The sequence below is a fragment of the Macadamia integrifolia genome, chromosome 7, assembly GCF_013358625.1.
Source record: "Macadamia integrifolia cultivar HAES 741 chromosome 7, SCU_Mint_v3, whole genome shotgun sequence".
NCBI classification, from domain to species: Eukaryota; Viridiplantae; Streptophyta; class Magnoliopsida; order Proteales; family Proteaceae; genus Macadamia; species Macadamia integrifolia.
The window spans coordinates 6,076,874-6,090,878 of NC_056563.1; positions in this window are offsets into that span (position 1 = coordinate 6,076,874).

The window sequence follows — 14,005 nt, forward strand, 5'->3', positions numbered from 1 at the left end:
AGGTAAGGACCTTCGGCAAAGCTGAAGCCACCAAACAGGAGAATTCCCATCAACTGCCGTAAACCAGCTTACATATTTTTCATAAATAAAATCATTTGGAGAGCTTAAGATGAGGAGTTACAACTTGAAAGTGCTTAGGAGCAAAAAATTACAAAATGTGAGTGTGCTTGCTACTTCACTACTGGTAGAATTTTCTCAAGTTCTTCGAGTTCCACAATCGGGGTACCTTTTCTCCCCCCGTAGTCTCCAGGTGATAGGACCCCGGTCATATTACCATGGAGACTCTGTAAGGACCTTCCCAATTTGGAGCTAGCTTTCCTTGATGCCTCGGGTTTGATACTTCTGCCCTTTTGAGGACGAGGTCACCCATCCTGAACTCGTTCTTTTGGACTTTGGAGTTGTAGTGCCTCGCAACCCTCTACTGGTAGGTGGCGATCCTTTCTTGCGAGGTGTCTCAGACTTCGGTCAAGGGGTCTAAATTCACTCGGAGTCCTTTATCATTGTCTTCTTCATTATAGTACTGAATCCGGTGGGTTACGGCCCCTACCTCCACTGGAAGTACAACTTCGGTGCAGTAAGTTAAAATGAAGGGTGTTTCTCTAGTGGCCGATCTCTTAGTTGTGCGGTAAGCCCAGAGGATGTTGTACAACTCATCTGCCCATAACCCTTTGGGATCATCCAGTCTCTTCTTTTTTCCTTGGAGCAGGGTACGATTGGTTACCTCTGTCAGCTCGTTGGTCGATGGATAACCGACAAACGTTTTCCTATGGTTAATGCAGAGGGCATCATAAAACAAGCCATAAGTCAGATTGGCGAACTGAGTTCCATTGTCCGTTACCACCACCCGAGGGATTCCAAATCGATAGACTACCGCCCCCTGGAAGGAGTTCCTTACATTCTTTTAGGATATCATCGCCAGTACTTCTGCCTCTGTCCATTTCGTGAAGTAGTCTACCGCCACCACCACAAACTTCCTTTGTCTCGTGGTCAGGGGGAATGGGCCCAGGATGTCCATTCCCCACATGGCGAATGGTATTGGGCTTGATAGGGATGAGAGCTCGGTAGAGTACTGCCTGGGGACGAGGGCGAACATCTGGCACTTGACACACTTCCTGACTAATGATTTTGCGTCCTTCCTCATTGTCGGCCAGAATAGGCCCTGCCTCAGCACTTTATATTCCAAGGCCCGGGCTCCCAGGTGTTGGTCGCATATCCCTTCATGCACTTCTCAGAGTGCTTACTCGCCATCGGCGGGGTTCAGGCACTTGAGGTACGGCACGGTGAATCCTATTTTGTACAGCATCTCGTCCTTCAAAAGGAAGCGTGCTGACCTCATTCGTACTTTCCTTGCCTCGTCCATATTCTCGGGGAGTGTTCCTTCCTTTAGGTATTCTGTTATGACATCCATCTAGCTATGGCTGTGTTCGCCTAGGGGTAATACCTCTTGGGGTCTTTCGGTACTTGGCTGTGGTAGCACTTCAAAATACACCGATTGTCCAAGGTCTGTGAAGTCAGAGGTGGTCAACTGCGACAGTGCATCTGCACTAGCATTCTCTTCTCGTGGCACCTGCCTTACCTCAAATTCCTTGAAAGTTGTTATTCTTTCTCGCACTGTCTTCAAGTACCCAGCCATCCTTTATTCTTTGGCTTCGTAGTCTCCATTCACTTGTTGTACCACGAGCTGTGAATCACTATGCACCACCAGCTCCTGTACCATCAAAGCTCATGCTAGATTAATTCCGGCTATTAACGCTTCGTACTCTGCTTCATTGTTGGAGGCATCAAAGTCAAACCGTAAGGCGTACTCGATCTTGAAACCTCCGAGGCTGACCAATATGATCCCCGCGTCGCTTCCCACGCTGTTGGAAGCACCATCCACGTACAATGCCCAAGCCTTTTCTTCTCGGTCCTCGGAAAGCTCCTGGGGATCATCAGGGAGTGTCGTCTATGCTATGAAGTCTGCGAGGGCCTGTGCTTTTATTGCAATTCTCGGTTTGTACTAGATGTCTAATTCTCCCAACTCTATAGCCTAGTTTTCCAGGTGACCGAACATATCCGGCCACTGCAGTATCTTCTTCAAGGGCTAGTCTGTGAATACGCATACTGTATGTGATCGAAAATAGGGCCTCAGCTTTCTTGCCGATGTTACCAGGGCGTATGCCACTTTCTTCGTCTTTCTGTATCTTGTTTCGGCATCTAACAAGGTTCGGCTGACGTAGTATATTGGCCGTTGTTGCCTTCCTTCTTCCTTCGTCAGTATTGCACTTACAGCTACTGCTGATATAGCAAGGTACAATTACAAGGTATCCGCGACGTTTGGCTTTGTCAGCAGTGGGGGTGCGGCCAAGTACTCCTTCAGTTGTTTAAAGGACTTTTCACATTCCTCCGTCCATTTGAACTTTTTGGATCCCTTCAAGGCTCTGAAGAAGGGGAGGCATCTGTCAGCCGATCAAGACAGGAATCGCCCTAGGGCGGTGACTCTGCCTGTTAGCTCTTGGACTTACTTCACATTCTGGGGTGACCTCATATCTCGAATGGCTTGCATTTTCACCGGATTGGCTTCAATTCCCCTCTCCGAGACAATAAAGTCGAGGAACTTTCCCGAAGCTACTCCGAATGCGCACTTTGCCGGGTTCAGCTTCATGTCGTATTGCCTCAACACCTGGAACGCATTTTTTAAGTCTTGAATGTGCTGTTCTGCCTTCAGGATTTTTACAAGCATATCGTCCATGTATACCTCCATGGTTTTGCCGATCATCCCCTTGAAGATTTTATTCACCAGCCTTTGATAGGTGGTCCCTGCGTTTTTTAGCCTGAAGGGCATGACTTCATAGTAGTACAAGCCCCCCTCGGTCATGAAGGATTTCTTCAGGACATCACCCTTAGACATCTTGATCTGATTGTACCCCGAGTACGCATCCATGAAGCTCAGCGCCTCATATCTTGCCGAGGCATCAATGAGGAGGTCTATTTTCGACAGTGGGTATCCACCCTTTGGGCAAGCCTTATTCAGATCGGTGAAGTCGATGTAGATCCTCCACTTTCCATTTGCCTTCGGGACCATCACCACGTTGGATATCCACTCCGAGTATTGGATCTCGCTGATGAACTGGGCCTTCAGCAACTTCTCTACTTCTTCATCTATTTTCTGCTGCCTTTCGAGGGTGAAGGTCCTCTTCTTCTGTTGCACCGACTTCTTTGTCGGGTTGACAGTCAGATGATGCTCTATTACCTCTTGATCTATTCTAGGCATATCTAAGGCGGACCAGGTGAAGACGTCAGAGTTGTTTCGGAGGAATGAGATGAGTTTTTCTCGTTGTTGCTTTGGCATTGTAGCCCTGACCTGGAATTACAAGTGTTATCCCCATCTTCGGCCTCAACTTGTATCAGATCCTCAGTCGGTTCCCCCTTTGATAACTGGTGTCATCGCGTAGATCTTTTATCGGGAGTGCCTCGCCCGCCTTCTCTCTTCCCCATAAGGTAGTGGCATTGCATCTCCGGGATGCCTCCTGATCGCCTCGACATTCACCGACACCGTTCTTGGTTGGGAATTTCATCTTGAGATGTGGGGTGGAGACGACAACCTTTAGCAGGTTTAAACCAACTCTCCCTAGTATGGCATTGTATGCAAAAGTAATGCCTACTACCAGGAAGTTGATCATAACTGTTACTTGGTGATCTCCAGCGCCGACTCTTACTGGCAATTCAATCGATCCCTCCACTTTTACTGGGACACCGGAGAATCCTTACAGCGGGTGTTCGACTTTCTTCAGCTTTCCCTTGTTTAGGCCCATCTTCTGGAAAGCTTCAAGGAATAGGATATCAGCTGAACTGCTGTTATCCACCAAGATCCTCTTCACTCTGCAATCGGCTATGGTCATGGTGACTACCAGGGCATCGTCGTGCGAAGTGTGCACCCCTTCTAGATCGTCTTCTGAGAAGGAAAGAACCGTCCTCGTCCTCGCCTTCTTGTTCGACCATTCAGTCACATGTACGCTTCTCACATAGGCTTTTCCTTTCCTGGCCGAGACTGAACTTTCTCCAGCAGCTAGGCCTCCATAGATTGTCGCTATAACCCTAGTTGGGCTTTTATTCTCGTCCCAGAGGTGATGGTCAGCTTCCTCGGGTGTCTGGTCCCTTTGCCGTTCCTGATTGCCTCTGCGGGCTGGCCCTCTTCTTTCATAGCGGCCTCTGCCATCTCTACAACGGTTGTCCCTACGATCATTATCGTCTTGGGCATCCTCCTTTTCGTGGTCCACGAATCGGCCTAGATATCCTCTTCTTATCATTCCTTTGATTTCCCCCTTGAGGTGCCAACAATCTTCAATGTCGTGGCCGTGGTCCCTGTGAAAGTGGCAATATTTGTCTATATTACGTCTCTCGGGGTGTCGTCCCATCTTCCCTGACCACTTCATGGCTCTGGCATTTGTGGAGTCCTTTATCTGCATCAGCACATCCGTTCGTTTCCGGTTCAGGGGCGCGTATTTCTCAAACTTCCTCGGTAGACTGGGTGCCCGACTACGCTCGGACTTTCGTCTTTTGCTTTCTTCGGAAGGTTTGTCATCGCCTCTTGAGACCCTTTTCCTTCTCGTCTTCCCTTCAGCTTCTTCATCGGCTTGAAGGGTTTCTTCCATCTGGATGTACTTATCGCACCGAGCTCTCAACTCGACCATGTTCCTCGGTGTATGCTATGCCAAAGACCTTTTCAGCTCCTTATCCTTGACGCCTCCCAGTAGGGCTGTGAACTCTTCTTTCGGGTCCGGACCTCTGATCATGATCTTCTCTTGTTGGAAGCGCTTCATGTAGTTTCGTAGTGATTCTCCTTCATGTTGCTTGACATTGGTCAAGTTCAACGTGGTCTTCTGAAGGGGTTGGCTACTGGAGAATCCCTCCACGAAGAAGTAACTTAAATCGCTGAAGCTGTGAATCGACTTCATCGGCAAACGGTTGTACCATAACCTTGCCGCTCCTCTGAACTTCAATGGCAGGGCGCGACACATGATGTTTTATGAGACTTGATGGAACTGCATAGCGACCTTGAAGCCTTCCAGATGATCGACGGGGTCCCCAGACCCATCGTAGGTGTCATACTTTGGAAGATAAAAGCCGACCGAGAGCGGGTCCCTCATCAGCTAGAGCCACGTCATTAGTGAGGTCTGGCTCACGAGCTCCTATCTGGTTTTCTGCCACCTTCCTGATCTCATCTTTCAGGTCCAAGATCATCTGCTTCAACCCTGAGTCCTCGTGTCTCTGTTCGTCTCCTTAGCGTGGTTCCCCATGTCTGGCCCTGGCGGCACGCCACGTCCTTCCCCTGGGTGCGAGACTTTCCCTCATTGCTCGGTTTCGAGGATTATGATTGGACCTTATCGATCCTGTACTGCTCCGGTCCTCGTCTCAAGCTCTCTCGGGCTGGATATGGGGGCCTCGCGGTGCTCTGCCAGTCTTCTGAGAGACAACTTTGGAGACCTCCTTCATTACCTCGGCCATTCAGTCATATTTCTCCTGGAGGGCTTCGAACTGCTCCCTTGTCAAATATTCCTACGCTCCAGGAGGGGGTGGAGAATTATTATCTTCGTGCACCGAATATCCGATCAAACGCTGGTCCCTCGCGAAACCTTCCCGATCATTGTTTCCTCTTTCTCCTTCGATTTCTGTCGAGGGAGGGAGCCCTCCTGAAGGTTCCTCCCCCCCATGTTTATATTCGACGCTGCTCTAGTGTTCCTACGATTGTAGGTTCTCCCCACCATTACTGTCATTTCCACAGACGACGCCAATCTGTTGCTGCCGAAAATCCATATGAGCTAATCCTGCACAAATACAGAAGGCAGAGCCCCGGATGTTTATCCAGTTTAGTCCTCTAACGCCCAAGTTAGAGATCGGTCACACAGCTTTTCACAAGGGTAATGGTGTGGGTTTTCTGCTTACATATTTTCCTCCGCTCGGACCCTCTCTTATAGTCCTTAGGGTTTAGGGTTTCTCTTTTCCTTTGAGGAGTCCTCCTCGGATCCACCTCCTTTCCTCTTCGAGTCCTACTCGGATACATCTTATCTCATTCGTGGGGAATATTCTCTTCACGCAGTTGACGCGGTCAGACTCCTTGTAGCCTCTAACAGGTGAGCGACACGTGTCCTTTCCTTAGATACCACGTGTTCTTACCCTACTGGGCAATCAATTTGGCCGTATCAAATATAGTCAGGATTTTTATCTGTTCCTCTTACCAAATTACTATTGGTCCTCGCTAGCTAGGTCAGATTGGAGCAACATTGTATAAGAACATATTACCCATCTTCAGGAATAAGGGGTGGAACGACCTCTCGATCAACTTATTGTAGCTTAGATACCGATTTTTCGTTGTTACATACATGTATTTTTTTTCTTTTTAAGTAACAAATAAAAACGTATATTTTCCCCTCTTTTTTTTCTCGTTTCTTACTTCTTCTTTTTTTTTATCTGCTTGGTTTGATTTTTCTGTTTCAATCAAACCATTTAGTTCATTCCAATCAGTCCAACTAGTCCAACTACTTCGGTTAGATTTTGGCACCCCTAGGCATGGTTATGGAAAATGGAATGGAAAGGTCGGAATTAGTCGAATTAGAATGATATCAGCCTTGAAGAAATTATAAGCTAGTAGAGGATGGAGCTTCTAGCTTAGTGGTAGGCAGCTAGGCATTTGAGCCCTAGCATAAGTCCAAGGAAGGTCGTTAGTTGGACTCTCCTCCCCAACTTGAAAAAATAGTAGTGGTACTACTTATAATATTACGTTAAACGTGGCTAGGGAGAAAAAGATCCTCTCCAACATCAACGACCTTCCTACAACTCATTCAAGGGCTGGGAGGGCTGGGACACACATACCAATGTGCATCCCAACACCCCCAACTCTTGGATGCCTGTTGGAGAAGAGCTTGATTCCTAGTGAATCCCCCTAGTTGACCCCTCGTAAGTCCAAGGAAAGTCGTTAGTTTGACTCTCCTCTCCATCTTGAAAAAATAGTAGTGGTACTATTTATAATATTACCATTTTTTTTTTAATAATATTACGTTAAACTTGGCTAGGGAGAAAAAGATCTTCTCCAACACCAAAAACCTTCTAACAACTCATTCAAGGGCTAAGAGAGCTTGGACACATCCCAATGTGCATCCCAACACTCCCAGCCCTTGGATGTTCGTTGGAGAGGAGCTGGATCCCTAGTGAATCCCTCTTGTTGACCCCTCGTAAGTCCCTCATCTAGCCTTCTTGTGAGTCTCTATGTGGCCCTTTTTGTGGGCTTACCTAGCATAGTGGTCCTTCAACTAGCACAAAGTATATATACATATATATATATATATATATAGTGTTGATCCCCATTGACATAGATTCGTTAACAATGATGACAAGAGACAAGAGCAGTGAAACTCAATGATCTCTCAACCTTAGTCGAGAGGGATTAAAGAATAATCAATGTTAATGGATTAGCTAATTGTGAAAGAAAATAAATGCGGAACGATTCATGAAGATCGATAAGCATGCACGACAAATACTACAAAACAAGTTTTAGGCATACCTAAATCCATGGTTGAAGAGTAAGAACTCCTCAATGTCTTATTGTATGCTCCTCGTACAACACGATCAATGTTGGTCTGGTCTACCCTCTTTCCCTTTTGCTTTTGGTCGTTAGCCTCACTTAATGGGTCAGTGATAACTATATATAGGGGTGAGAGTAGGGACCAACCCTGCAATAAAATTAGGGTTTCCTCCCTATTAAGGAAACAATACCTTAGGTCCACACATAGTAATAAATATTTCATACTATTAAGGTGTGCTAATAGAATCCAATATCTCCATAGAGATCACTTACCAATAATATTGGATTCTTTCTGCTTACTCCATCTTTAGTCAACACCACTAAACCGGTTTTGGAAGCAAATCTTTGACTATGCTAGCCCACCTAATAGGAAATCTTACAATCTCCCACTTGGGCAGCATATGTCACAAGTTTTAGATTTTAAAATTTATTTAAAACGACTCTCCGGTTTAGATAAACTGAATGTGGCCACAAACAAAACAGTGTCGAATGGAGTGCACCTTAAACCAAATGCCTTGGTCCGAATGAGAATTAAAAACACCCAACCGTATTGATCATCACATCTAAAGCGATATGAGACCATACACGTCAAAGTGCTCATAACATCACCGACTTGGGCTGAACAGTATGAAAGTGTGGTATGGAAATAACATGCAATAGTGATCATCATGTCTATTTCCAAATTGGTCCTGGCTCGAAAACCAAATGAGCCATATGAGACAGATACCGAAGGTCTCATTAACTACAAGCGTCTCCCAAACGCTCAAGCTTCAATTAAAGAAGCTCATTGGGACTGGGTCCGGATGTCCCACAACACTAGCACTAGACCTCAATCAAACGAGGCTTTGCTAGCGACTGAATGTGTGTGTATTGACTGGAACCTCAGATACCGAATGAGGTAAATACACCACATATAACCTCAATTTTCTATAGGAGGTAAATAAATAAGTGTATACACATAAACAAATGGCCATATAATGCATATATATATTCTTGAGAACAATAATGATGTTTCATAAATATAATAATGCTGAACTCATATGCAACTGGATATATGAGCAAAGCTCCCACTAATAAAATACATCAAAAGAACTAACAAGTCCCATATTAGTGACATGCGCTTGAAAGACTTTTGGAGTCAAGCCCTCAGTAAGAGGATCTGCAATCATGTTTTCTGTAGCAATCTATTCTATTGTAATCTGTGACTCTTGAACTTTCTCTCTGACAAAAAATTACTTAATGTCAATGTATTTAAAGTCTGAAGTACCTTTACGGTTATGAGAGAAACAAACCGCATCGAAGTTGTCACAGAACATCCTCAATGGTTTAGATATAGAGTCTACAATTTATAATAATATAGTTTTACAGAAATTTATGATTCGTGAGCTTACTCCCACTGATCTTTAGATAAATCTATTCGATTCCTCCCATTTTCATAAAGAACCTTAGCTTGAACATAATTAACAACCACTGGCTTAGGAGGCTCATCAATTAAGATTAAAATTTATTATCATAATAGCCAGAGAAATATTAAAGGATTAGTTCCATTCCTTAACATTGGAACCATTCAAACTTTTTTTTTTAATGCAAAATAGCTGAGAAGTCAAAGTTGACAAATATAATCATACATATTTACCAAAATATACAATATGCAAGACCAGAAGGCATATTAAACTTCCCAACAATATAATTAAATCTGACCAATTGGGTTGTTAATCAAATTTATTCCAGTATTGTTTTCAATAACTGTAGGAAAACAAAAACTGGGGAAAGATCCGACGTCATCGGGGTCACACCTGTGGTGGCAAGATCGCCCAACACGTAGTGAAATCTTTCACATGCAAGGCGAGATGCTCAAAACAACACCACTTTGAAGATTCCGTCACCTGTGGTGGCAAGACAAGAACCTCCAAAGCTATGAAGCCCAAAATGTCACCCTTACACTATCAAGCGAAACCGACCAAATGAAGACTCACCTGTGGTGGCAAGAGCACATCATTCGTCATATGGTCTCCTTGGCTGCAACCCATCCTGAATAGTCAATAGTAATTTCACAATCTCAATAACTAGCCCACTAAGTGGAAGCGTAATCACTGAAATTATGAAAACCTATAGACTTGGATTGCTACCAAATGCCCGTGGGTTTAGATTTTGGGTGCAAATAACAAGATGAACTATTTCATTATTTAATTAATAAAACATTCAACATAAGCCCACAAAAGCAACCCATTATAAAACCTAATAGTCAATATGGTAATACCATAATTTAACAGTTATCAAAGTGAGTACATTCTTAGTATGACAGTTTTGTACTTCCAGCCATTACCATAAATAAATAAAAAATCTAAATATGGTATTTTCTATAATGACAACATGCTAAATATGAAAGTTCATAATATTTATTCATAATAACAAAAACACATGAAATATGTTACTTTATCCATAATTCATTAGATATACAAAGTTGTATACAAATATGAACTTTCAACCCAAATGACTTTAATATCCAACACAAATATTAGCCCATAACCTTTAAAGTCAACCATAATAAAGCCCCATAATTTCTTCAAGTCAAAAGAAAATTTTTTAGCTAATAGGGCATATGAACCGAATAACTTATAGGCTAAAAACAACAATAAGTCTTTAATAAATAAAGGTAATGTTGGCTTAGATCCAGAGTAAGTATAAACAATTTCATAGGCTTTATACCAATAAGCCGCTAAAACTTCAATGAGTTTATTTAAATCATTCAAATATAATATATTTGTTTTATCTCAATGAATTTTCAATAAAATTGAACTTTATCACAAGTACAAATATGACATATAAATTTGAAGAAATATTACTTAAACAATGCACTTGTGATATTTTGAATCATAAATGGGTGTCAAAACTCATAATTATGTGTCTCGTGACGAAACCTGATATCACAGATGATAAATATAATATCGAAGAAAATATCAAAATACCCCAGATTGACTTAAAATTCATGAAACGGCAAGTGTAGTATACATAATAAAACATGTATAATACATCTATCACCCTCAATAGGATAATAATTTATTCTCCCACTAATATAAGAGAATGAAAACCAGATGACCCATTAAAAATATCAGTTATATGAGTCAAAATCAGTTCATAGTATAACTGGACCTAACTGTTGGCTTGAACAAACATGGTCAAAATAGTCAACAACATAAATAGATTACAGAAATCATTTTAATAAACTAAAATGAAATGATTTTTGATTTCACTTGCATAAACTGTTTATGATCTATCCAATCAGTAGACTTCAAAACTGGTTTTCATTGAAACTATGCTGAAAATAGTTAATAAATCATCAACATGTAGAAGCAACGTAGGATGATCTTGTATCATAACATCTCAAATGTGAGTATAGGTATCATCATTAATATTAATCTTTAAAATGTCAATTCTAGCCACAAGAATCTTAAAAAAATCGATTTAAATAGACCACACCAATAACAAAGTTTAACTTGGTGAGATTCATGTGCATTCACTGTAATGACTATATCACTCAAGAGTTATAGCTGAAACTATATCCTTATCCTTTAAGACAGGTATACACTGATCCTCTCATTTTCTTGCATTAACTGTGAAAAGAACAATAACTTTTCAGATCCCCTCACCTTTGGGATCAGAAACCTTAGGTTACTGTCATTTTCTTTAACTTTGGTGACATCATCTTTAGGCAAATGTCACCTACTATGCTGCCCTAAGGAAAAATCATGAAAGAACAAGATACGTCACTTTGGTGGAATCCACATCACCTTTTCATGGTTCCCTAGAAATACATTTTGCAGCTAAAAATGTACGAAAACTTACTCCCCAATTTAACTCCAATATATTTATTCATCATAGAGTATTCCAAATATGACATGCAAACATAAAATGCCATCAATTTTCTGCCTATGTCATTTATAAATGAATTTTTTTTAATATCATAGTAATGATAAACCAGTACAAAAAACATGCATAAACAGAAATACAATTCTGAAGCCACTATAGAATAAAGACAAAGCACTATAGTTGTTCCAAAACAGTTATGGAACACAAAATATATGTCTCATTTTCCTTGTTTTTAAATTCAACCCAGTATATTGAACATACATCTACTGGTCGAACCATAAACAACATTTCAGAATATATAATTACATCCTCCCACTGGTTTGACCAGTTAAGTAATTATCCACAACATCCCAAGTACATGATAAAGTGACATTATGCTGACCAATAGTATTTTATTTTCAGATGACATTGGGGCTCTCAATATAATTGATCTAAATATGAAACACTTCATTGGACATTATTTGAAGACTGGCCATTACACACTGGAATTTATTTATTTCAAATTCCAAATCCAAGTCCAAGCCGAAGCATACCGTCATAACCAAAAAAATCCAAAAATGTCAAAAAAATATAAGTCACTGGGTTGGGTTGAAACCTGACCCAACCAATTCGATTCGATTCTAAATCGGTTCAATCATGTGTGGCCCCATCTGATTTGATCATGGTTCGGTTTGGTTTGGTTTGGTCCAGAGTTCAAGTGAACCCCATTATTCATTTAAATAAATGAAATCTCCAATGGCTTATGATTTAAAAGTTTTAATAGACTTAAAACTTTAAATAAAACCAACGACGGGCTGGAACCCAATAGCCCATAACATTATGAAGTTTAATCCATGATCCTTAAATATCCAAAATAAACATGACCCCTACCTATGCTGAACATTGTGGCCCAAAACACTATTAACACTAGGTTAAATCCATCAACCAATTGCATTCCATTATTACAAGTCCTTCTAAATCAATTAAAAGAGTGCAGTCTTTCAGCAATTGAAATTGGAATGCATTTAGGAGAAAGAAGGAAAAAATGAAAAAAACAAATAAAGGTCCTGCCTTGTTTCGCTCTCTATTGTAATTACCCAATGAGAATTAAAATATTCTCATAATCAAAGGTTATTACTATGGTTACTAGCACAAATATTTATTTATTTATTTTTCTTTACCTCTGATTTTGTTTAAGTCTTCAATTATTTGATGACTCCTCTGTCGTGTTTCAAACCATTAGTTTTCATTTCATAAGTCAAAACCAGCCAACAATTGGTGATTAAGTCTATGGTTCGACCTCACGGGTCAATCAAACTTTTTTACAAGATCAGAACCCATCCAAGCCTGATATGGATCGACCAAAACCATTATGGACTAATTCCATTCAATTTGAATCAGTTTGGTTAACGCATAGATCACGGTCAAAGTAGAACTACTGTTACTCAAATTGATGTTGTTTCACTTCTAGACCCTTATTATTATTGTCCTAGTAGACAGATGGCAATTCTTATCCAGTTTAAGAAACAAAAGGACGTTTCACTACTTTAAGAATGAAATTTATTTTATTTACTTTAATTAAATACTATAAGTACCACTTGCCTTTCACAAATTTAATAAAACGAATTCAACTTTTTCAAACCTTTTACATATATATATATATACTAGTAAATACACACGTGCAAATGCACGTGTAGCGAAATATTTTTCCCAAAGTGTGGGGCATAACATTGATAATTAGTATGTGTATTTATGTGGATGAGAGAAATATAGAATTAAATTGAAATTTAATATCTAGCTAAGCATTTATACCTTTTTATTTATAACATAAAATTAAATTTTAAAAGCATCTTAAATCTAGGATCCAAATATGAACAAAAGATAATGATTGTTTAAGGATAATGAGTAAATAACATTGCTCAATCTTTCTCTATTTTTATTTTTTATTTTTTTTTGTCTTCATACTCTTCGACATCTATGATCCTTTTTGTATCAACATTTCTTTCTTTAATGGTATCCGCAACAATTTGTCTTGTTATTCGACTTCCATCATTTCTTGCATCCATTTTGAAGTAGAAATAATATTGTTTGGATAGACATGAATGTATAATCTGTGAGTACTGCAACACATAAAAAAAGAAGAGTTATAGGATTTACTATATTTTTGCATTTAACATATTTTGTATGTATTTTTTTACCTTTTCTGGTGATCTTGCATATTCACTTGCTGAACATCCTGTAATTGTTTCAAGATTCTCAAAGATTGTAACAATTATTGTATCAGTTGAATCTGTCACCTTGAATCTTCCCATATACCTATCAATAAATAATAGTAATTAGTTTATATTTTTCTAAATAAAATTTTATGTTTATTAAGTAAATGGTCTAAGCTTCTTACTTTTGTGTATATTTTGTATCATCAGTGTTACATTTGTCACATCTTGCACTATCTCCCTTTAATTGTACCTTTTTGTTACATGCTTTGCAAGCATTGTACCATGGTATCTCATTTTCCAAATTTATGATTCTTCCTTCAATTGAATAATATTTATTCTGCAAATTTGTAGAGATTAGATGTGTACAAATTATATTGAA